At 36.5% G+C, this 22,353-nt stretch overlaps 1 long non-coding RNA gene across 1 annotated transcript; it reads left to right on the top strand.

Annotated features, from left to right (window-relative positions):
* Window positions 1-2,918: 2,918 nt before the first annotated feature.
* Window positions 2,919-16,179, top strand: LOC130460068 (uncharacterized). Its single transcript, XR_008919939.1, has 3 exons — window positions 2,919-3,265; window positions 3,367-3,482; window positions 15,108-16,179. It is a non-coding gene; the product is annotated as an uncharacterized lncRNA (long non-coding RNA).
* The last annotated feature ends 6,174 nt before the right edge of the window (window positions 16,180-22,353 follow it).

Here is a 22,353-nt window from a genome sequence, read left to right as displayed (position 1 = left end):
ATATTTATAATGTGTATTGTTATTTAACTCCCAGATATATTTAAAAATGTATGTATTTAATGTGCCAAAGTATAATAGTGTCTTTTAAAAATGACTTTCATTACCACTCCAATCACGTTGTTATTTCGACAGTCACCACCATGACTACAACCACCCTCACCTTTTTCCCTTCATAATCAACCACCCTCACCACCAAGCCCCATATGGCCATATCTACTACGGCCACCGCAGTTGCATGACCACCACCGTCAACCACTCAGACTTTCATCTCTCTCCTTCCACCCAAGATGATGTTGCAAGATCATCGCAACTGCATCCATCCCCCCCCCCCCCCCCCCCCCCCTCTCTAATCACAAATCCCTAACAACACTTTTATTCCAACAAAATGCATCATTGGGTGTGCTATAAATAGAATCATGAAAGTTTACATAAGCTTCAATTGAAACCCCCTAATAAGTTTATTGAATATCAGTTTACTAAATCATGAAAGTTTCTCCCCTGAATTATGTACAAACTTTTCTATAAGGCGGTTTTATACAAAAGACCACTTTGGTGTCATATTATAAGTTAAGCAATGGAACCAATTAGTTAAGCACTTGAACTAATTAGTTAAGCACTGAAACCGATTAATTAAGCAAGAGAATTAATTAGTTAAGCAATTGAATCAATTAATTAAGCAATGTAGCCAATTAGTTAAGAAATTGAACCAATTAGTTAAGCAACTAAAGTGGTCTTTCCGGTAAGGCGGTCTTACACAAAAGTTGCCGTGAATTATGAACTAGGTCTTACATAAGCTTCAATTGAAACCCCCTGATAATCTAGCTTTCCGTAAAATACTATAAAAGGTTCAATTGAAAAAGCAATAATGAAAGCGCATGTAAAAAGTGAGAACATCTACCAAATGTAAAATCTCGTCCATAAAATGATGAAAAACAACATACGTAATTGCAGCAGTGATGTGTGCGACGGTGATATCATTTACTGTCGTTAATGTAACACCTTAATAATTTCTTGATTTTATAAAACCATTTTCCAACATAAATAAAGAAATTACTAGAATATTATCACCACCGTGATAACGGTTAAGGATAGTACAAGAATTGTGCAGCGAAAATAACTAACTTCGAAAATATAATTAAATAATAGTTAATGGCCTCTACTACAAGTTGAAATCATATAGGCCCAAACCACAATCCAATTCAAAAACAAATAATCCAATAATCAAGAATAGTCTAGATTAATTATTAAAAACAGATCTTAGAAACAATGCAAGTAAAATAAACTCTCTTAACATTTCATCCTGGAGGATAACTTTACTTGCAAGTCACTTCTAGAAATCCTGTTCGGCAAAATCTACTCCCCAACATACAAGTGCAATTGATGAATCATCATAAGGTCATTGTGGCGAAGGTCAACAAAAGTTGAGTACTACAAGCTAAATCAAAGCCTAAAACTAACATGCTTCATTCCCATAACAATAATTAAAACACATGCAAAAGCCATCTAATAAACATTTAATCATAAAGATAAGACTCGACTCAAGACACGACTCTTGACTTTATAAATTAATTAGAATAAGGATCGAACGGGTTCCTGAAAAAGAAATGTCCAGTGGACGAGTGTTGGGAGCCCACCAAACACTAAAAGAAACAATAGTAATCTTGTGTGACCTCTGTGACGTAATTCCTTGCGCATAAAGAAGCAATACAACGTCTTGTATCACCAATTAGAAGTAATTGCCCTACAGTCTCGTACTTCCTCGTTGTTCATACTCAAGGTGCATACGTTCCAAGATTTTTGAAACTTATTCAGTTTCACTTTACACTTATTAATATTATATTAAAAGACGACTCGAGACACAATCAAATAAATATTTAATTAATAAACGAACAACAAAACAAAGCTTCTTTCAGAATCCTTTAAGACTTGTGAACAAAACACACATGACTCCCTTCTCAACATGGCTCTGCATGTGAGTCCACAACATGTATGTTAACATGCGGGTTGCGTACTAGGCATGAATGTTTCCTAATCCAATTCACCTTGACGACGACTTTATAATTTTCCTTGGTTTTGTTCTTCATTTTCAGAAATTTTGTTCTTCAATTTGGGAATTTATATTGAACTTTTAATGGTAAAAAAAAAAATCAAACATAAAAATAAAAAATATTGGGAAAGCCTTAACTTACTGTAACACCCCGTATTTTAAGCCTCTTTTATTATTATGTAGTTACGATTATTAACGTAATTACGTCCTAAATTTTTCCGAATTATTTTATTTATCTTATTATGTCTATTCTTTTCTATTGTGACATAATATGAATGGTTTGAGCCCAACTTGTTTTTGGTATATCTTTCAAGCCCATTAATTAATCAAAAATCTGATTTTCCATCCTTTAGCTTGGAAATTATCTTTTCACCCTTATTACTTAAAACAAAGCCAAGTTCATTTCACCTCCTCCATCTTCTTATACGTGTAAAAAAAACCATGATACTTGTCAGCCATGATTTCTTGCCAAATGTTGACAGATTGATTTAATTTTGATGATTCACAAACTACTCATAATCCACAGATTGTTTTACCACTGGTATTGCCGTAAGTTTTCATCATTCTCCTTCCATGAGTGACACCTTGATAGCCAAGTGTCTAAACATTTTCCAATTTTCATGACTCATCCATGTCAATAATCAGTATAAATAGCCATTAAAATTCTGTAATCTTGAAGCTCAAAAATCCATCTTCAATTAATTAAGAGATTGATTAGATTTCCTTATTTATTCTCCTGTTTTTCGTGGGTATTGACATCCATGGCCAGTCAATTGGAGCTCTAATTATGCCCAACAATACCCACAAAGAAAACTCATTTAAACCAGAAATTTATAAACCCAAAACCCGAAACCCGATTCGCTCATGCTTTTCTCCCTTCTTTATCTGCGGTTTCGGGAACCCATGGTTTACTGTTGCCGCCTCCTTTTTCCGCCTCAAAAACCACCGTGAGCCACCGAAGGTCTGGAGCTCCTCTGTCCTGGTGTCGCCTTTGACAGTGTAGCGTCGCGTAATTGCAAGCTTCCTTTTTTTTTTTTCTTTTTTCTTCGCTGCTTCTAATCTACTATGCTACTGCTTATATCTCTTTCTCAAAAATAGCCCAATCAAGTTTAAAAGGGGTTTGGTAGTGGACCATGAATTGTGAGTTTAAGGAACAAATATAAATTGGGCTTTGATCTTATGATGGGGTATCTATGATTATGGGCTTTTAAAAATAATGTAAGCATCTCCATTTTAGTTTAAGTTGATTATTAATTTAGGTGAGTAATTTATACGATTATATCTAATTTTGGGTTGTTATGGTTATGTTAATCATGGAGCAAAAAGCCAAAATCAAGCTATTATATGATGTATTTGGGATTACTTAATTAGTGATGGAGCTCATGGACGTTGATTACTGGAGTCCAATTAAGATGATTAATCTTAAGCGATCGAGGTAACTATTATGTCCAGCAATTATATTTATGCCCGAATTTAAAAGTTTTATTATGTTATTTTTGTGTCCAACATCTAAGGTTATATGCCCGTATGTGTATTATTTGTGATTATATGATTATATGTGATTTATGTGATGATGATATGATGTATGAGTTAAAGTTTTATGAGTACGATTATGTTAATATGTTACTCCCTCCGTTTCTTTTTGTTGTATCCGTTTCCTTTTTAGTCGTTTCATAATGTTGTATCCACTTAGAATCTTTTCTATTTTTGGACATATATTTTTTCCTAAAATACCCTTACATTTCAATCTAATTACCATAATACCTAAAGATTCTACCCATATTCCCACCTAATTTTCCCCACCCATAATATTTAATTAATTTACTTTCCCAACCAAAATTATTTAATTACTTTCCACTTCCCCAAAACCCCCCATCTCTCTCCTCTCACTCCTCTCGTCCCTCACACGTCTCTCACTCTTTCTTTTTCTGAGATTCATTTTTTCTCTCTCCTCCAAAACTCCATTTCACTCCTCCTCCAAAAACTCCAAAAACTCCATTACTCCTCCAAGATTCAAAGACTCACACTTCTCTCTCCTCCAGAAACTCCATTACTCCTCCAAGATTGAACCCAAATTCAAAGAAATTTTCTAAGATTGAATTATCAGATTTTTTCTCTCTCCTCCAAAAACTATGTGATTTTCTTCATTCTTCTTCTTCTTCATTTTTCTCCTCCGCAACCACCACCACTACCACACCTCCGCCGCCTTTGCTGCCTCCACCACCATTCTCTGGAAAAAAAAAACTCTATATCAAGGCTTTAGATGGTGAAATTCGACCATAAAAATTCTAGATCTAGAGTTTTCATGGTCGAATTTGACCTCTAAATCTTCAAAATCTTCAAAATCTTTGAATTTTTGTTCGTTTTTTCTGGGTTCGTTGAATTTTTGTTGAATTTTTCTTCGATTTTTTTTGGTAAAACTCTTTTTTTTTGGGTAATTATTCTTCGATTTTTCTGGGATTTTTCTGGGTAATTCTTCAATTTTTCTAGGGTAATTTTTCTTCGATTTTTGTGGTGAAATTCGTTGAATTTTTGTTCGTTTTTTCTTGGTAATTTCGGTGATTTTTTGTTCGATTTTGGTGGGTAATTTCGGTGAATTTTTATTCGATTTTTCTGGGTAATTTCGGTGAATTTTTGTTCGTTGATTTTTGTTTGATTTTTTCTGGGGTTGTTGAATTTTTGTTCGATTATTTTTTCCGGTGAATTGTTTGTTCGACTTTATGGGTTCGTTGAATTTGTTCGATTAAGGTGAAATTTTGTTGGTGATTTTTGTTCTTGAATAATGGTAATTTTTGTTGGTAATGTTCTTGAATTTTTGTTGGTAATGTTAGTTGAATTTTGTTTGGTAATGTTAGCCCAGTGAGGGAGAAGAGAACCTATCATCTGATTTATTATTATTATTAATAAAATATATACCTTTTCTCTTATTTCTTTATTATTTTCTCTCTTTTTCATTTATTCCAATCTCTTAGACACAATCATTTCTCTTACACCCAATCATTACACTTATACCCATACAAACCAAGATTCTATTTTTCTTAAAAACCCCCCAAGATTCCAAATGGATACAACATTTAGAAATGGAGGGAGTACTATTTTATGATTTTAATTGTTCGGGAATAAGTATGATGTATTTATAAAGTTATTTTAAAGAATTAAATACGATGTTGCTTTTGTCGGCATGGAAAAGTGAACTGAACTAGTAAAAGGGAAAGTTACAGGCCGGTAGAGGCAAGTTAAAGTTAAAGTTTGGGAAACAGTTCCCCCCCTGAAAAGATGTAAGAAAAGTCCCGCCAAAGCCTGTACTTGCCAATGAGCTGTAAAGGAAATGATTCCTTGCCGACACAGTTTTCAAGATAACGAGATTGAGTTAGTTATTTCCGAACAATAAATGCATATGATTGTTATGTGCCAAATGATTTCCAAAATAAAACCGTCTTGACGGGCTGGAGTAATATTACTGAGTTTTTCACTCATTTTTGGCATTTTTCTGTGTTTTTCCTGTTTCCTATTTTTATGATGATGCACAAGTTCGATTAAGGAGCTTAAGTTGCTCAAATGAGAGCTATTACTGAAGTTGGTTATTTATTATGGAAATATCGAGATATGGAAATCCTGTTACTGAGGTTGTTATAAGTATATTGATTTATATTTATTTTTGGGCAAGTTGTATTATTTATGGAATGTTATTAAAGATTATTTTATTTGTGGGCCCATACCCACAGGTCCCAGGATTAATTAAACCTAATTTCGCTGCTAATGATAAATTAAGTACGCTAATTAAGGAGTCGAAAAGTCGGGGCGTTACACTTACACAACCGGACACCAGTAAAAAGTCCCACACAAAGTCAACACCCCCCTTAGTTGGGACCAGGCAGTAATAATCCGTACTTGGGGCCTTTTAAAGATGAACGTCCATAGTTGACACTGCCTTTATCAAATTTTCACAAAAACTTTCATTGTTAAGTTTTGGTCTTTTTTTATTGGAGTTGATGCATCATGTCAATGAGTTTATATAGGAATCGAATTTGACATTGGATATGAAAAGCCGTTAACATATTATTAATAACTACTATGTACTACTTGTTTAAAAAGAGGGAAAAACATTTTAATAACATCCAAGTAAAAGAATCCATCAATTGTTTTCCTTAAACATGCTTGGCAAGATTGAATGTGCTTGGAAAATTCTTGTTGCACTTTTTCTCTAATATGCATGGCGCTGTTGTATTTGTAGGGTTATGAAAAATATAAACAACATAATTCATGCGGAAAAATCATAAAGCCAGGAACCCAAATTAATTGCCACATAGTCAATTAGCATAATTAGTATACATACAATGTGATGCGTGCCTTCCCTAGCTGCTCCCGAACCGAACAAGAACAAGTATAGGACTTTTTAGGGGTTTTTTTTTTTTGATCTTTTTCCCGTTTCCTACAATAGGGGGTTTGGCACGCGGCGGTTCGTTTAGAGAACCGTTGAATTGTTTTTGCACCTCGAAGGAGTCGCCACCAAACTTATTTTAGGTCTCGTTTGGGAAGACCGCACAATGACTCTATTTTTGGATAAGGCCTTAAATCCTTGAAACGGATGGGTGAGATTCGGGCCCGGGAACAAAAATTCTTATTCGGCGAGCTTTAGAAATATTCAAGTACGTTGGCACAACATTGTTTTGAAAATAAACCCTAAGATTAGACTATGTGGGTTTGCAAATTAGAACAAAATAGAATTTCTAATTGTACGGTGGTCACTTTGCTTTAAAGATGTTATTTAGGGAACCTAAGGCCGGTTTGTCCAAAAATATCTTCGTTAAGCGTGATGTAACCTTTGTATTTTGTTGTATTTAGCATGTTGGTGATGAAAGGGATAAATCATATAAAGCAACATCACAATACTAAATAAAGTGCGGAATTAGTAAATACAAGACCCCCTAGAAAAGGACTAGGTAGTAGGTCCACATTGCCTAGAAATGGACTAGGCAAGTAAAGGTGCGGAATTGAAAGTGCGAAATTGAAATTGCGGTATTGAAAGTGCGGTAATGAAAGTGCGATATTGAAAGTGTGATATTGAAAGTGCGGTATTGAAAGTGCGATATTGAAATTGCGATATTGAAATTTGTACTTGGGCATATGAGATTCGAACGCCAAGCGGATCCTTAAAAATAAGTGCGCCCGACACGAATTTTCAAAGCCAAAAATTTCAACTTGGGAGAGGTTGCTCAACCCAAATGTCCTAGATTTTCCATATTGAACTTGAAATTGAAAGCTTGAATATTGAAAGGTTTGAACTTGAAAAGATTGAAACTTTGAACTTGAAATGATTGAAATTTGAAAACTTGAACTTGTATGTTGAAATTTGAAGACTTGAACTTGTATATTGAAAAATGGAGTTTTGAATCTCAAAAGATTAAACCTTTAAATGCTAAAAGGTGTCATCTTTGATTACTCCATGCTTGAAGGTGATTCTAGTTCAAAGAGATGAATGCAAGCAACTTTGAACATCCTTGAATCTTGAAAGTTTGTATTTTGTATTTTGAAAAAGTTTATATTTTTGAAAAAGCATGTATGATTGTTGCAAGTGGTGTTTTTTATGACAAAAAAAACACCAACTTGCTAATCATTTGAAATCAAAATAGCATGATTAATTGAAATGGGATTCGGATTTACCTAGTTAAGCTTAGGCTCGAGCTCCCAATTGCTCTTGAATTTAGGACTTTTGTATGTGTTTTGAAGAGTTTTGAAGTTTGTATTGTGAGGAGTAATGTCGAAATTACGACGTTATATGTGTTGTGCTCTTTCTTTTCGAAGGAAATGAGGGGTATTTATAGGAGGGAAATGGTGCAAAACGCCAGCACACGCCAGCGCCTGGCGCCAGGCCAGCGCTGGGCGCTGCTGACGTGGGCTGAATGCCGCCAAAAAGGACGAAAAGATGCCGTCCTTGATTTGTCTTGTATGGGTGTACCTTCGTACGAATAGTACGATGTTTGGCATGTAGTGTTTGCTTGGAGGTTAAGGCTTGAATTTGCGTCTAAAAACAAACCTTTCTCGGGTTTTTGAATTCCGGTTTTACGGGGCGGGGTCCGGCATGCTCGGTTTTGTGGGTCGGCGCCCAAATTTGACTTGCCTTATATGATTTTGAGTGGAAAAGGCCTAGTAAGACCAATGGGATGGTCCACTAGTTGAGATTGAACTTGGATTTTGAAATTGGATTTTGGAAGTTGCATTTTATACCGAGTTCCTGGAGGGGAACGACCTCGGGGATTGAATTTTGGATTTCGGAGGTATTCTTAGCAATTGGGATTTCCGCCTGGAGTTACTCCAATCGCCTAACAAGGATAATGGTTTCGTCATCATCCCAAAGGGGAGACACAAATTAGGTGTCTACAGAAGCCCCCACTTTGACTGAGCGTTCGGTTAGGAAAGCGCAAGTCAAAGTATTTTGAAAGAAACGGAGAATGGTCAAGATGTTCTGCAATCGAGACCACTCTTTGTACGCCGGTACCTGCACAAAACAGGCGTTAGAAAAAGGATAGAGTCTACCTCGGTGCGGTTGGTGATGACTCCGATTTGTACTTGTACTTTTCCGCCTTCAGTTCAAGACGGAGCTTGGCATCGAAAATTTGAATATTTGAATCTTGAATTTTGAACTTTGACACCCGGAGTTAACCCGTTGGGATGTGCTTTGCTGGGGATAAGAGCTTTTTACTGTCCCTTAAAATTTTGAACTTTGACTGACTTTCCCGGAGCTTGGGTCCGTTGGGAGTTGGGCGCCTGAGTAGTTGTATTTTTTGGACTTTGTATTCTTGAAATATTCATCTGTTTGTACTTGGAGATACAAGTGTATACCCGTATTTTCGATGGATGGTTCGATGCGACGTTTGATGCTTGGTGAGGAAGATCGTAGCAGCAAAGGGCGTGCAATCTGTTAGGTTATGATTCATATGACAAAACATAAATCATGCGGAAAAACCATAAAGCCAGGAAAGCATATTATTTACACATAATCATTTAGCATAGTTTAGATGCATACACTTTGTTGCGTGCCCTCCCTAGCTGCGCCCGAACCGAACAAGAACAAGTCTTTAGGACTCCAAGTGTCGTCCCTCCGTAGATAGTCCACAGCAAGTCCGGATCCGCCTTAAGCTTGACCAACTAGAATCGCCCTTAAGGTGCTTCGGAATTTTCGGCTATTAGTGCAAGAGAGTGGCTGAATTTTCTTTCAAAAACTTACCCTTCGAATACTTCAATCGTGCGTATAAATTATGACCTTAGGCCCTTATTTATAGAGGTTTGGAAAGGGAATTGGAATCCTAGTAGGATACGATTTAATTAAACTTAGAATCCTACAAGGACTCTAATTAATTAAATAATCCTAATAGGAATAGGAATTTAATCATACATCAAATCCTAATAGTTTTAGGAATTATGCATGGACACAAACACACACGAGCATGACCCGCAAGCATGCAGGCCATGCCCGCGCACAGCCCACACGCCCACGCGAGCTACCGCAGCCCACGAGGCTGCCATGGCCTAAGCTGCGCGCTGGGCCTGCCTTGCGGTAGGCCTGCCGCAGCCTTGGGCTGTGTTGTGGCGCGCCATTGCTTGCTGGGCGATGGCCTGGCTTCGTGCTGGGCCTTCGTCCGGCAGGCCTCGTCTGATGCTTATTCGTACGATACGCTTCCGATAAAATTCCCGGTTTCGGAATTCATTTCCGATACGAACAATATTTAATATTTCCGATTTCGGAATTAATTTCCGTTTAGAATAAATATTTAATATTTCCGTTTCCAGAATTATTTTCCTATTCCGATAATATTTCCGATTCTGACAATATTTCCGTTTCCGGCAATATTTCCGTTTCCGGCAATATTTCCGATTCCGGCAATATTTCCATTTCCGATAATATTTTCCGATACGTACCATGTTTCCGTTTCCGAAAACATCTACGACTTGGATAATATTTATATTTCCGATAATATTTTCCGATACGTACCATGTTTCCGTTTCCGGAAACATCTACGACTTGGATAATATTTATATTTCCGATACGATCCATATTTCCGTTTCCGGCAATATCATCGTTTCCGGAGTATTCATTTCTTGCTTGTGACGATCTCAGCTCCCACTGAAACCAAGATCCGTCGATTCCGAATATCCATAGATAGAGTATTTAATGCCATTAAATACTTGATCCGTTTACGTACTATTTGTGTGACCCTACGGGTTCAGTCAAGAGTAAGCTGTGATTAATATCATTAATTCCACTTGAACTGAAGCGGCCTCTAGCTAGGCATTCAGCTCACTTGATCTCACTGAATTATTAATTTTTTAATTAATACTGAACTGCACTTATTAGACTTAACATAGAATGCATACTTGGACCAAGGGCATTATTTCCTTCAGTCTCCCACTTGTCCTTAGGGACAAGTGTGCATTTCCTAATTCCTTTGTCGCTCGATGCTTGCTCTTGAACATAAGGTAAGAGTTGTCATCCTTATTATGTCCAGAGGTGTTCCTCGGTTTCAGAGTTCAACTGATCAAATAAGCTGATAAGCATAGCCTATGATTCATCCGAGCACGGCCATGCATTTCACAGTTTCTAGCTCTCCGAGTGGCCTTGTACAACTTTTAAGCATCTCATCCCGATTTATGGGAGGACAATCCCAATCTTGCGATCTTGAGATTAGACTTCGTTTGATAGGTGATTACCTGAGCGTTGCCTTTATAGCCTCCTTTTACGGTGCGACGGTTGGTCAACGTCAAAGCAACCAGTTCTCAAACAAGTAATCTCAAATCACTCAGGTATTGAGGATTTAGTGTCTAATAATTTTAATGAAATTTACTTATGACAGATTTTCATCTCTTACAGTAAAGTTTCATAGGTCTGTCCGATACTAGTCTTCCCAAAGTAAGTATCCATGTCCACATAGTTCAAGAAACAGAACTACTAGTCATCTTGCATTCTAGTCGTCTAACGTTTTCTATGCGTCCAATTTTATAGAAAACTCCGACCAGGGACCATTTTCAACTTTTGACATTCAAGTTCACTTGATAGACATTTCTTAGTCACAGGACTGGTCCTGACAGTCTATCTTGAATATATCGTCAAATTTTGAAGGGACTCATCATTTAATACTAAACCAAGATTAAATGGAATATGAAAATACATTTCATATATGATAAATGTTCAACCCCATTGTTTTACAACCATGGGCCTCAAACCCATCTTTAAAATAGTTCATGGAATTCAAAGCTATGCTTGATTTCCAGTGCTACAATGTGAGTGTTGCTTCTCACTTGTTGCATAGGTTTAGTTATCATGCTTTGCCAATCTTAATATCCTCTTCATCGAATGTCTTTTCGAGATAGGATGATAAGATCTTTTGAGTGTGTTTAGTTTGTGATCTATTCTTTCTAGCTACAAGAGTGGTTCTACGCATTTTGCAATGAAGAACCATCAAGTCAGCAGACATGTGATCTACACAAGTTCAATGAAGAACTCTTTAACTTAAACAACCTTGTTTCATTGCTTCTTAGGCAATAATTACTTTTACTTCAACTGTATAGGTTGCTAGTGATGCTTTGCTTGGATTTGCTTATCCAAGCAGTTCACAGATATGTGGAATACTTTCCAGCTGTATCTTAGAACATAGAAATTAATATTTTTATATCCCACGCAACAACTCATGGTCTCCAATCCATGTTGCCATTTCAAAACACGATGCTCTATAGCTCGTCCTTATCAATGGTTAACTCCAAAGGGTCTTGCATGATCCTTTGCCAGTGTTTATGCGTGTAGCATCAATATTTAGCATATCTTTATTTCCTTGAATCAAGAACTATTCCTATGTACCTTTTCAAGTACCATAATTATTCTTGATCTCAATCTAGTTGATCTTCACTTAGATCAATAGAGATTGGTATATGTTCGTCATGCCTAAAGTCATACGATACGTTTTTGGCGATCCTCATATTATATCATACATGATAAATTCTTTTGCAGAATAATTCCAAATTGAATTCTATTCATGTAACTTTAGCTCATCTAGTTTCAGTAGATACTAATTCCAGCTAAATTCTTTGACATATAATATAGGTTAAGAATCTCATTTAGACTCTTTGATGTTTAACTTAGTAAATGCTTATACATAGTTCAAACATCTATACTTAGATTTATTCATATGGGTCGAATATCTCCAATGGAGTCTTTCGTGTTTGATTTAGTAAATGCCATTACTTAATCCAAAACAATATCATAAGATATTTGTAAACAGATCTTAATACCCAGTATGTACTAAGTTTCGCCTTGGTCCATCATTGATGAATAATTTCAAACCTAAGTCATTAGCATTTGAATGTTATTTCACAATAGAGAGATATGTGTGTGATACACATAGGACCAATTAAGTTTTATGTACTCCCACTAAACTTCTTATATATCTATGTACATTTTATGAAACTAAAATACTTATTAGCTTCACTAAAATACATTTCTAATTCCCAATTGCTTGCTTAAATCTGTACTTAGATTTCATGAGTTAGCATTCCTTTTCAAGCATTTATTTGGATCCACAAATCCTATGACATGCCATGTACATAGTTTTCTTCCAACATTTGATTGAGGAATACGTTTTGTCATCCAATTGTCATATGTACCAATATGCAATCATTGCTTGAATTATAGACTTGAGCATTACGATTATGCATGAGGTTTCAACACAATCCATGCCATGAATTTGCTTGTAACCTTTAGAAACTAATCTAGCTTTGTGTGTGAACACAATTCCATGTTTGATGGTTTTTATCCTTAAAACAAACTTGCAACCAATAGGTGTGAAACTATTCTTGCAAATTAACAAAATTTCAATTTTGTCATCAAAGCATTGGTTATGTTTTATGGCCTTTAACCATCTTAGGGAATCTGGGTTTCTTCATAGCTTTCTTACAGGCCACAAACTCATTAATAGTTTGACTGCAAGTTGTAGGTTTCTTCACTATTAATAGAAGAATCTCATAGTTTCATTGACCTGAACTCTATGCCTACTTGGGTATAGAACATCAAACAATAGAATATCAACAGGCACTTTGAGAGTCCTTTGAATATTATGTTCTCCTTGAAGCACTTGTAAAGTCTTCTAAGAGATGTCTATTCTTTAAAGCCACTTCTAAAGTCCTTAAAGAATAAGTTCGGATTTTCTGAAGCACTTCGAAAAGCCTCCGGAATGTCCGTTTATGTTTGTTGTTCGCCTCGAAGACTTTCGAGGTCTATTTTCTCCCACTTGTCATTTTGGAAACGAATCTCCAAAAGGACATCATTTCGAGCAAACAAACATTATGTTCTCAAAAATTCGTGGTAGAAACAATACCCTTGTGTCTCATTTGAATAAATCACAATGAAACATATATCTATACTTGGGGCCTTAGTTTGTTGAATAACAAACACTAAGCTCCCACTGAGTTTAGGAACTCTTTAGATATATTATGAAAAGATATTTTGAAATTACTTTTCAATAGCTTTGACGAATTTGGTTTAGTTTGGTGGTAGTTGAGCATTTTGTTTTAGAAATTATAGGAAACGTCTTTATGATCCATCATTGATCGAATCAAGTACTAATTGACTTCGATTATTCCAACTAAGATATGCCAAATCTTATGGACCTAGATTGTGAAATTACAACACACAATCATTGATGATCATATTTGGTCTCAAGTAATCATCAACATGATCTAACCTAGATCTTTATGATTTCTTGCCAAGTGGATTTTATACTTCTGAATCTTTGAACTAGCCAAACAGATTCAACTTATATCACATTTGAGTAAATAAACCTATATTCACTCAAATTCATGTGAAATAATAAAGTCATAAAAATCTTTCTTTAGCTTTGATCTCTATTGTCTAGGCGTTCTAACAATAGTTCATATCTTTTGTTACTTTCAACAAGTAAGACTAGTTGTCTTAAATTGATTTAGAAATCAATGAACTTTCAAAAGTCCATCAAAATAGAGCTTTTGAATGTTAACTTGTTGATATTGTCTAAGCAACAATGCCAAAGATTAGTGGAACTCAAATCAAGGGGTTGATTTGAATCTAGTAAAGTTCTTTAAAGAGTTGTTTGTTTTAATCAAGCATATTGACTCAACCCGTAAATGACCATTTTATTCAAATAAACAAACAAACAAGCATTGTTTTTGTTCTTCTGAATGTGAGTCTTTCTGTGTTTGAAGCAGAAATTTAGGTATGCTGATTATGGAACAAAATAGCCATTGAGTTCCAGCCTTGAAAGGGCTTAAAACAAACTAGATGACCCTACAGCTAATGTAGCATTGCCATGCTTCATTTCCCACTTGTAGGCCATTAGTGTAGCCTAGCTTCCATTATTTGAGTTATTACCGAAGTAAGAACCTCAAGCGGTATATGATACCAAGGAAGTTTGATTCCTAGGTCACTTCTCTTTAAACATAAACTTATAGGTAGAAACGGAATTGTAAAATCCTGTCATCTGTTCCTTTGTTTTTCTATTTCTTGTACCCTTTCTTATAGTCTTAAGAATTGAATTCTTTAGTGTTGACTTTTATACTTTGTTAGACATGTCCAATGTCACCAACAAGGTTCTTTACCATTTTAATTTATGTTGAATATTTTGTTTCAACTAGATGATCTTACTAGAAGCTTCTAAAGTTCTCTAAGCATCGATCTTACTCGAATGTCTAGGGACTAGACTCATTCGAGAATTAAATGGAAAAAATATTTTAGGTTGTTACCCATTGGTAAAGCTGAGCGTTTAAACTCAATGCTTTATGATCTCAAAACTACATTGTATCTTGAATTCACAAGCACCAATTGGTTTGCCATTCGATTTTGATATTCGAAAACAACCATAAAAGTCGCTAAAAGAAACGTACATTTTAAATTGCTCATTTTCTCTCATTTCCGTGAATCGTTCTTGGATTCACTACCAATCGAGGAAATTTACTGTTACTGTTGTCCCTATGTTTTGGTTGATGACACACACATATTGCAAACTTCCTGATTATGGTTGCCAATGACTTTGGACAGGTAAATGCCCAAGTTTCTATTAGGATAGGAACTTGAATCGAATGGTGAAGTTCCTGGTATACACTTGGGACAGTCACTAGAGTTCCAGAGCTGGAAGTTGTACCTGTTCCAGTTTGAAGTCACAAGAGAAGCAACACAGTTGCATATCAAGAGTTCCTAATACTCACAAGAACTATAGCAGACTCATGGCCACGAGTTCCTATTTAAACATTAGAGGAACTCATTAATGTTCCTGTGCTGGAACAAGTGAAGCTTCAGAGTTGAATGCCTCACCAAAGGAAAGACATATACGTCTAGGTAGTTTATCTTGCTTAGTTTATATGTAATATATTAATATGTTAAGTGGTATATAAGGAACTAGAGGAACTTGGATTACTCGTGTGTTTTTTGTCAAAATATCAAGCAACACAGTTTTAAGGAAAATACTTTAAATATAATATCTTTTCATATTTAATAAAAATTAGATTTTTATCACAATTAAATAAAAACAGTTTTTATCTTCCTAAAACTTCTCCTAAATATTTTGACAAAGTAAAGAAACATTCTTTTCAAAACAAACAGTGACTGACATAGTCTTAGACACGTCCAGCAGTTGAGGAAGTTGTGTGGGAAGTGGTCTCCCCTTGTTCCTCAAGTCTAGGGACGTGACAATCAAAGTGTCAGTTGTTGGCAGTTGAGTTTTCGAAGGAAACAAATCCTAAGGACAAAATTCTATATAAGGCAAAGAAGTTTTCTGAAACAAAACACACAAACTTTCTAAGAGTTCTTGCTTTCCTAAAAACGCATTGTCAAAGATTTTCTAAAAAACAGTTTGTGTCCTAGTTAATCCCAAGTTCCTAAGTGCCATATATACACCAAAGCATCATTAATATCTAGAGTTATCCAAATACGAATTGTATTTTGTATTAGTAAGGATAGAGTTATCTTGTTGAGACTTAGAGTTTAAGTCTGAGAGAGAGAAGTGAAAGAGCTGTAATCAGAGTAGATTACTGCGAGGAACACAAGTTTGAGAGGAACCTGTGTTGGAGAGATTATTGTAATCGAGGCATTACTATAATAAAAGGAATTCTCTTCTTGATTAGTGTCAAGAAGTTTTCACAATTATTGTTATTGTCTTCTCTATTCTCTGTTCCTTGATTGTTTCTTAGTTCCGCAAGAAACTTTACCAAAGTTCCAATTACAATTCACCCCCCCCCCCTCTTGTGTGTGTTCCTACTGGAATAACAGTTGGTATCAGAGCCAGTACTCATTAAAACACAGGAAACCCTGTTTGAGTCAAGTTCCTGAAAGTATGAACTCACAAGAGAAACTGGAAGAAGGTTACTCGACACAAAGGCCACCTATGTTCAATGGCAAGTTCTACTCATACTGGAAGAATAGAATGGAGATATTCATCAAAGCTGAAAATTACCAAGTTTGGCGTGTAATTGAAATTGGAGACTTCGAGGTAACAAAGACCAATGCTGAAAACGAGGTAGTTCCTAAACCAATGTCTAAATTTTCTAAAGAAGACTTTGATAAATATGAGATGAATGCCATGGCTGTCAAAATCTTGCATTGTGGGCTTGGACCTCATGAATACAACAGAGTCATGGGGTGCAAGAACGCAAAACAGATTTGGGAACTACTTCAAGTAACCCACGAAGGAACTAATGAAGTTAAGCGTTCCAAAATTGACCTTTTGATGTCTAAATATGAAAGATTTGAAATGCTTCCAAAAGAAACTATTCAAGAAATGTTCACTAGATTTACTAACATAACCAATGAATTAGTTTCTCTTGGTAGAATCATTCCCACAGATGAACATGCAAGAAAAATACTAAGAAGCATGCCACAAGATGATCGTTGGAGAACAAAGGTCACTGCACTGTTTGAGACCAAGGACTTTACCAAGTTCAACATTGAACAACTCGCTGGTTCCTTGATGACACACGAATTACATCTTGGAGCTGCTGTTCCTGAGAGCTCTAGAAATCGAGGACTTGCTCTAAAGGCTGAGGAACTCGATGAATCTGAACCAGATGAAGAAGAGGCTGCCATGCTGGTTAGAAGAATGAGAAAGCTCTATAGGAACTTCAAACCAGGAAACCAGAAAGGAAGGAACTTTGCTAAGAAAATCACTAGTTCCAAAACTGAGCAAGGTTGCTTCAAATGTGGAGAAACTGATCATCAAATTCGTGAATGCCCTCTGTGGGAGAACGACAAGACCAGAGAAAAAGGGAAGGAACAGGTCAAAGATCGCTTTAACAAGTCTACCTTCAACAGGCCAAACTTCAAGAAGGCTATGATAGCTGCATGGGGCGAAGCAACAGACTCAGAAGACGATGAGGAACAACCAAATGAAGAAACTGCAAATCTCTGCCTTATGGCTAGAACAGAAGGAACTGATCAAGTTCCATCAGAAGAAGTAAGTTCCTCCACTCTTCAGTGTCTCTCAAAGTCAAAACTAATTGAACTGTTGCTAGAAACTCTAGATGATTACAAAAAGCTAAGTATATTAAAAGCACAAAGTGATAGAGCCTTGGAACTCAGTAAAGACCATATAAATTATCTGAACAATATTAGATCTGATGTTCAAGGCAGGTTCTTTGAATTACTAGATAGAAATACCTCTATTAATGAGTCATTCGAAAAAAATTAGAAATGAAAACATCCTTCTACAAGTACAACTTAGTCAATATAAGATGTTTAATCTAAGTTTAGATCCTACAAAATCCTTGGAGATCAACATGGGAGTTTTTAACATCGACTTAGAAAATTTAAACAAAGATCTGATCACCACAAAGGAACAAAAAGAGAAACTAGAAAGGGAACTATCCATGGCCAGGGCACAGAGACAACCACCTAAGGTTCCTCCCAAATGGATTGAGAATGCTCAATCTAAGAAAACAGAAGGATTGGGCTTTAACCATAAAACTAGTCATAAGAAAAAGTATGTGGATCTTCCTAGTGTAAAAGTCTGTTTCTCATGTGGGAGTGGAAGTCATATAAGTACTGAGTGTTCCAAGATGAAGGAACAGGATCAAAGAAACATAAATTATGTAAAGCAAAAATGGGTCAAGAAGTCTGAAGTTATAGTTGAAAAGGAACTCGAGGAAACCCGAGTTCCTGTAACTAACCTTTGATCTCTTTACAGATTCTAGTGAAGGGGAACAGCTCGTGGTATCTCGACAGCGGGTGTTCCAAACACATGACAGGAGACAAATCTAAATTCCTCTCACTAGAAGCCTACAATGGAGGAACTGTGACCTTTGGAGACAACATGAAAGGAGAAATTGTTGGAATTGGAAAAGTTGGAAGGTCAAGTTCCTATGCCATTGAAAATGTATTTTTAGTCGAGGGTTTGATGCACAGTCTACTAAGCATCTCTCAATTCTGTGACAAAGGAAACTCTGTAAGTTTTACTTCTGAAAATTGTCAAATCATAAACAATAACACTGGGAAGGTTATTTTGGAAGGAACTCGTAAAGGGAACACATATTCTGTGGATCTCAATACAGTTCCCAGGAACAATCTAACCTGCCTCAGTGCCTTTGAAGAAAATTCCCTACTATGGCACAGGAGGTTTGGACATGCTAGTTTCTCTCTGCTTGACAAACTAAGATCAAAGGAACTGGTTCGAGGACTCCCCTCAATCAAGTTCCTAACTGATAAAGTGTGTGATGCATGTGCAAAAGGCAAGCATGTCCGAAGTTCCTTTAAATCTAAGAAATTGGTAAGCACCACAAAACCATTGGAACTCATCCATATGGACTTATGTGGCCCAATGAGAATTCAAAGCAGAAGTGGGAAAAAATTTGTATTAGTTATTGTTGATGATTACTCTCGCTTTACTTGGGTCATATTTCTAACAAGCAAGGATGAAACGTTTGATGAGTTTGTTACATTTTCAAAGAAAATTCAGAAAATCACAGGTCATCAACTGATCCATATAAGATCAGATCACGGAACAGAATTTGAAAATTACAAATTCGATGAATACTGCAAGGAACAAGGTATGGACCACAATTTCTCAGCTCCCAGAACTCCACAACAAAATGGAGTTGTTGAGAGGAAGAATAGAACCTTAGAGGACATGGCAAGAACCATGTTAATAGCCAGTTCCCTGCCTAGGAACTTCTGGGCTGAAGCAGTCAATACTGCTTGTTATATTATAAATAGAGTTATGATTCGAGCAATCCTAAACAAAACCCCCTATGAGCTACTAAAAGGTATAAAACCCAACATCTCTTACTTTAGAGCCTTTGGTAGCAAATGTTTTGTCCACAACAATGGAAAAAGGAACTTGGGGAAGTTTGATGAAAGAAGCGATGAGGCAGTGTTCCTAGGATATGCCTTAAATAGCAAGGCTTACAGAGTTTATAACAAAAGATCTATGTGTGTTGAGGAAAGTGTACATATAATATTTGATGAATCTAACAAAACTGATATAGTACAGGAACAAGAATTTTTCGAGATTGGTTTATCTCGTGCTGCAGAAAATGATGAGGAGTTCCAACCAAGCAAACACATAGCCAGAGGAACTGCTCAACAAAATCAAGAAGTTCCCGTACTAGAGGAACAAGCAGAAGATCCAGAAACAACACCAGAGGAACCCCACAATGACCAACAAGGAACTCAGGTCATAGAAGGAACCGACGAAAATGCCACAACACCAGTAGCTCAATTTCAACCTAAACCTTGGAAGCATCAAAAGTCCCACCCAATGGAACTCATTGTGAGTGACATCAGAAAAGGAACTCAGACAAGGTCACAACTAAGGAACTTTTGCGCATTCCACGCGTTCCTCTCCATATTTGAGCCAAGAAATCACACTGAGGCTCTGGAGGACGCTGACTGGATCATAGCCATGCAAGAAGAATTAAATGAATTCAAAAGAAACAAAGTATGGCACTTGGAACCTAAACCAAAGCACCAGAAGGTGATAGGGCTGAAATGGGTGTTCCGGAACAAGAAAGATGAACATGCAACAATCATAAGGAACAAAGCAAGGTTAGTGGTCAAAGGTTATAACCAACAGGAAGGTATTGACTTTGAAGAAACATTTGCACCTGTTGCTAGATTAGAAGCCATTAGAATCTTAATTTCTTTTGCTGCTTTCATGGGTTTTAAACTTTATCAAATGGATGTTAAATGTGCTTTCTTAAACGGTTTCTTAGAAGAAGATGTTTATGTGGAACAGCCCCCTGGATTTGAAAATCCCGAATTTCCAAATCATATTTACAAATTAGATAAGGCTCTCTATGGACTAAAACAAGCCCCTAGATCTTGGTACGAGAGATTATCAAAGTTCCTCCTTCAAAATGATTTTAAAAGAGGTAGAATAGACAAAACCTTATTCTTAAAATCTAGAGGAACTGACTTGTTAGTAGTTCAAATTTATGTTGATGATATATTATTTGGAGCAACTAATGAAAATTTGTGCAAGGATTTTGCAAGCTTGATGAGCAGTGAATTTGAAATGAGCATGATGGGGGAACTCAATTTCTTCCTTGGTTTACAAATCAAGCAAACCGAGGAAGGAATCATGATACACCAACAAAAGTATGTGAAGGAACTCCTAAAGAAATATGAGCTAGAATCAGCCAAAGTAAATCACACTCCCATGGGAACTGCTACCAGATTAGACACTGATCCAAATGGCAAAAGTGTGAATCAAACGAAATACAGAGGTATGATTGGATCACTATTATATTTAACAGCCAGTAGACCCGATATTTCTTTTAGTGTAGGACTATGTGCAAGATTTCAATCAAATCCAAAGGAGTCCCATCTAACTGCGGTGAAAAGAATACTAAGATATCTCAAAGGAACTGATGACATATGCCTATACTACCCAAGAAGTGGATCTTTCGAGCTAAGAGGATATGCGGATGCTGATTATGCAGGTGACTTAGTGAATAGAAAAAGCACATCAGGTATGGTACAGTTCCTAGGTCCATGCATGGTTTCTTGGGGTTCCAAGAAACAGAACACTGTTGCTCTATCCACAGCTGAAGCTGAGTATGTAGCTGCTGCAGCTTGTTGCTCACAAATTCTATGGATAAAACAACAGCTAAGAGATTTTGGTATTATCTATGATTGTGTTCCTATCTATTGTGATAACACTAGTGCTATTTGTATTTCAAAAGATCCGGTTCATCATTCCCGGGTCAAACACATCCACATTAGACACCATTTCCTTAAAGATAATGTTGAGAAAGGTTTGATCAAATTAGACTTTTGCCAAACTAATCACCAAATTGCTGATATTTTAACTAAGCCCTTGAACAGAGAGAAACATGAGAAAATGAGGATGGAACTCGGAATGATCAAGCTAAGGTAATTGCTAAATTGAAGTTCCTCTAAGGCAAAAGCAAAAATCTTGGTACATATAGACTATTACAAACACAAAATCTTGTGTGCAAACATAGTTAAAGCTTACCATCGTGGCAAATACACTCACGCTCCAAATGAGCAAGGTAAGCAGTTCCCTTCAAACTAGTTAAGTCATAGATACGAAATTGAGCAAGTCAAAGTCAAACACAGTTTAAATTTAATTTATTTCTACATTCTCCTTTTGTTTTTATTTATTTATTTTTTTAAAAACCGAATACCCATATTCAAAGAATGTTTAGAACGGTTCCATTGGCAATAAATAAGAGAAACTCTTCCCTTTCCACATTCAATCCATGCAACCCCCTTTCTCTCTCTCCCACACGCCTTCTCCACTGACACCACCTCTCCTTTCACCTATAAAAACCTTCACCATGGTTCTCACAAGCAACAACACTGATCTCACTTCCCTCAAACGAAAGAGAAATCCTTCATCTCCAGTTCCCATGGATACCTCACCCATTCAATCGCCAATTCCTCTTCGATCCCACAATCCAATACTCGCAATCACTCAGGGGGAACCAACCGACACTGACATCGAAATGAAATCCCCAATTTCAAACCCTAGATCCTCCACAAGAAAATCCAAAAAACGACGAGTGGAAGCTTCTGGTGAAAACATCGAGGAAACAGAGGAGAATGCTCAAACTCAGGGGGAAGCAAAAGGGTCCAAGAAACTCACTGCAAAGGAAAACAACCTGGTCGAGGGGTTTGCAATCAACTCAACATGGTGTGAAGCCACGAAATTTAAAGAGTTGATGGAAATCCTTGAACAACAAAAATGGGTAAGTCTGTTGAGTACCTATGCCAAATCACCCTTAATTCCTGAAGCTATGAAAGAATTCTGCAAGAACTTTGCATGTGTTGATAA

Source organism: Spinacia oleracea, chromosome 4, assembly GCF_020520425.1.
Source record: "Spinacia oleracea cultivar Varoflay chromosome 4, BTI_SOV_V1, whole genome shotgun sequence".
Lineage (NCBI taxonomy): Eukaryota > Viridiplantae > Streptophyta > Magnoliopsida > Caryophyllales > Amaranthaceae > Spinacia > Spinacia oleracea.
The sequence above is the reverse complement of the archived record's forward strand: the minus strand, read 5'-3'. Positions and strand labels throughout refer to the sequence as shown.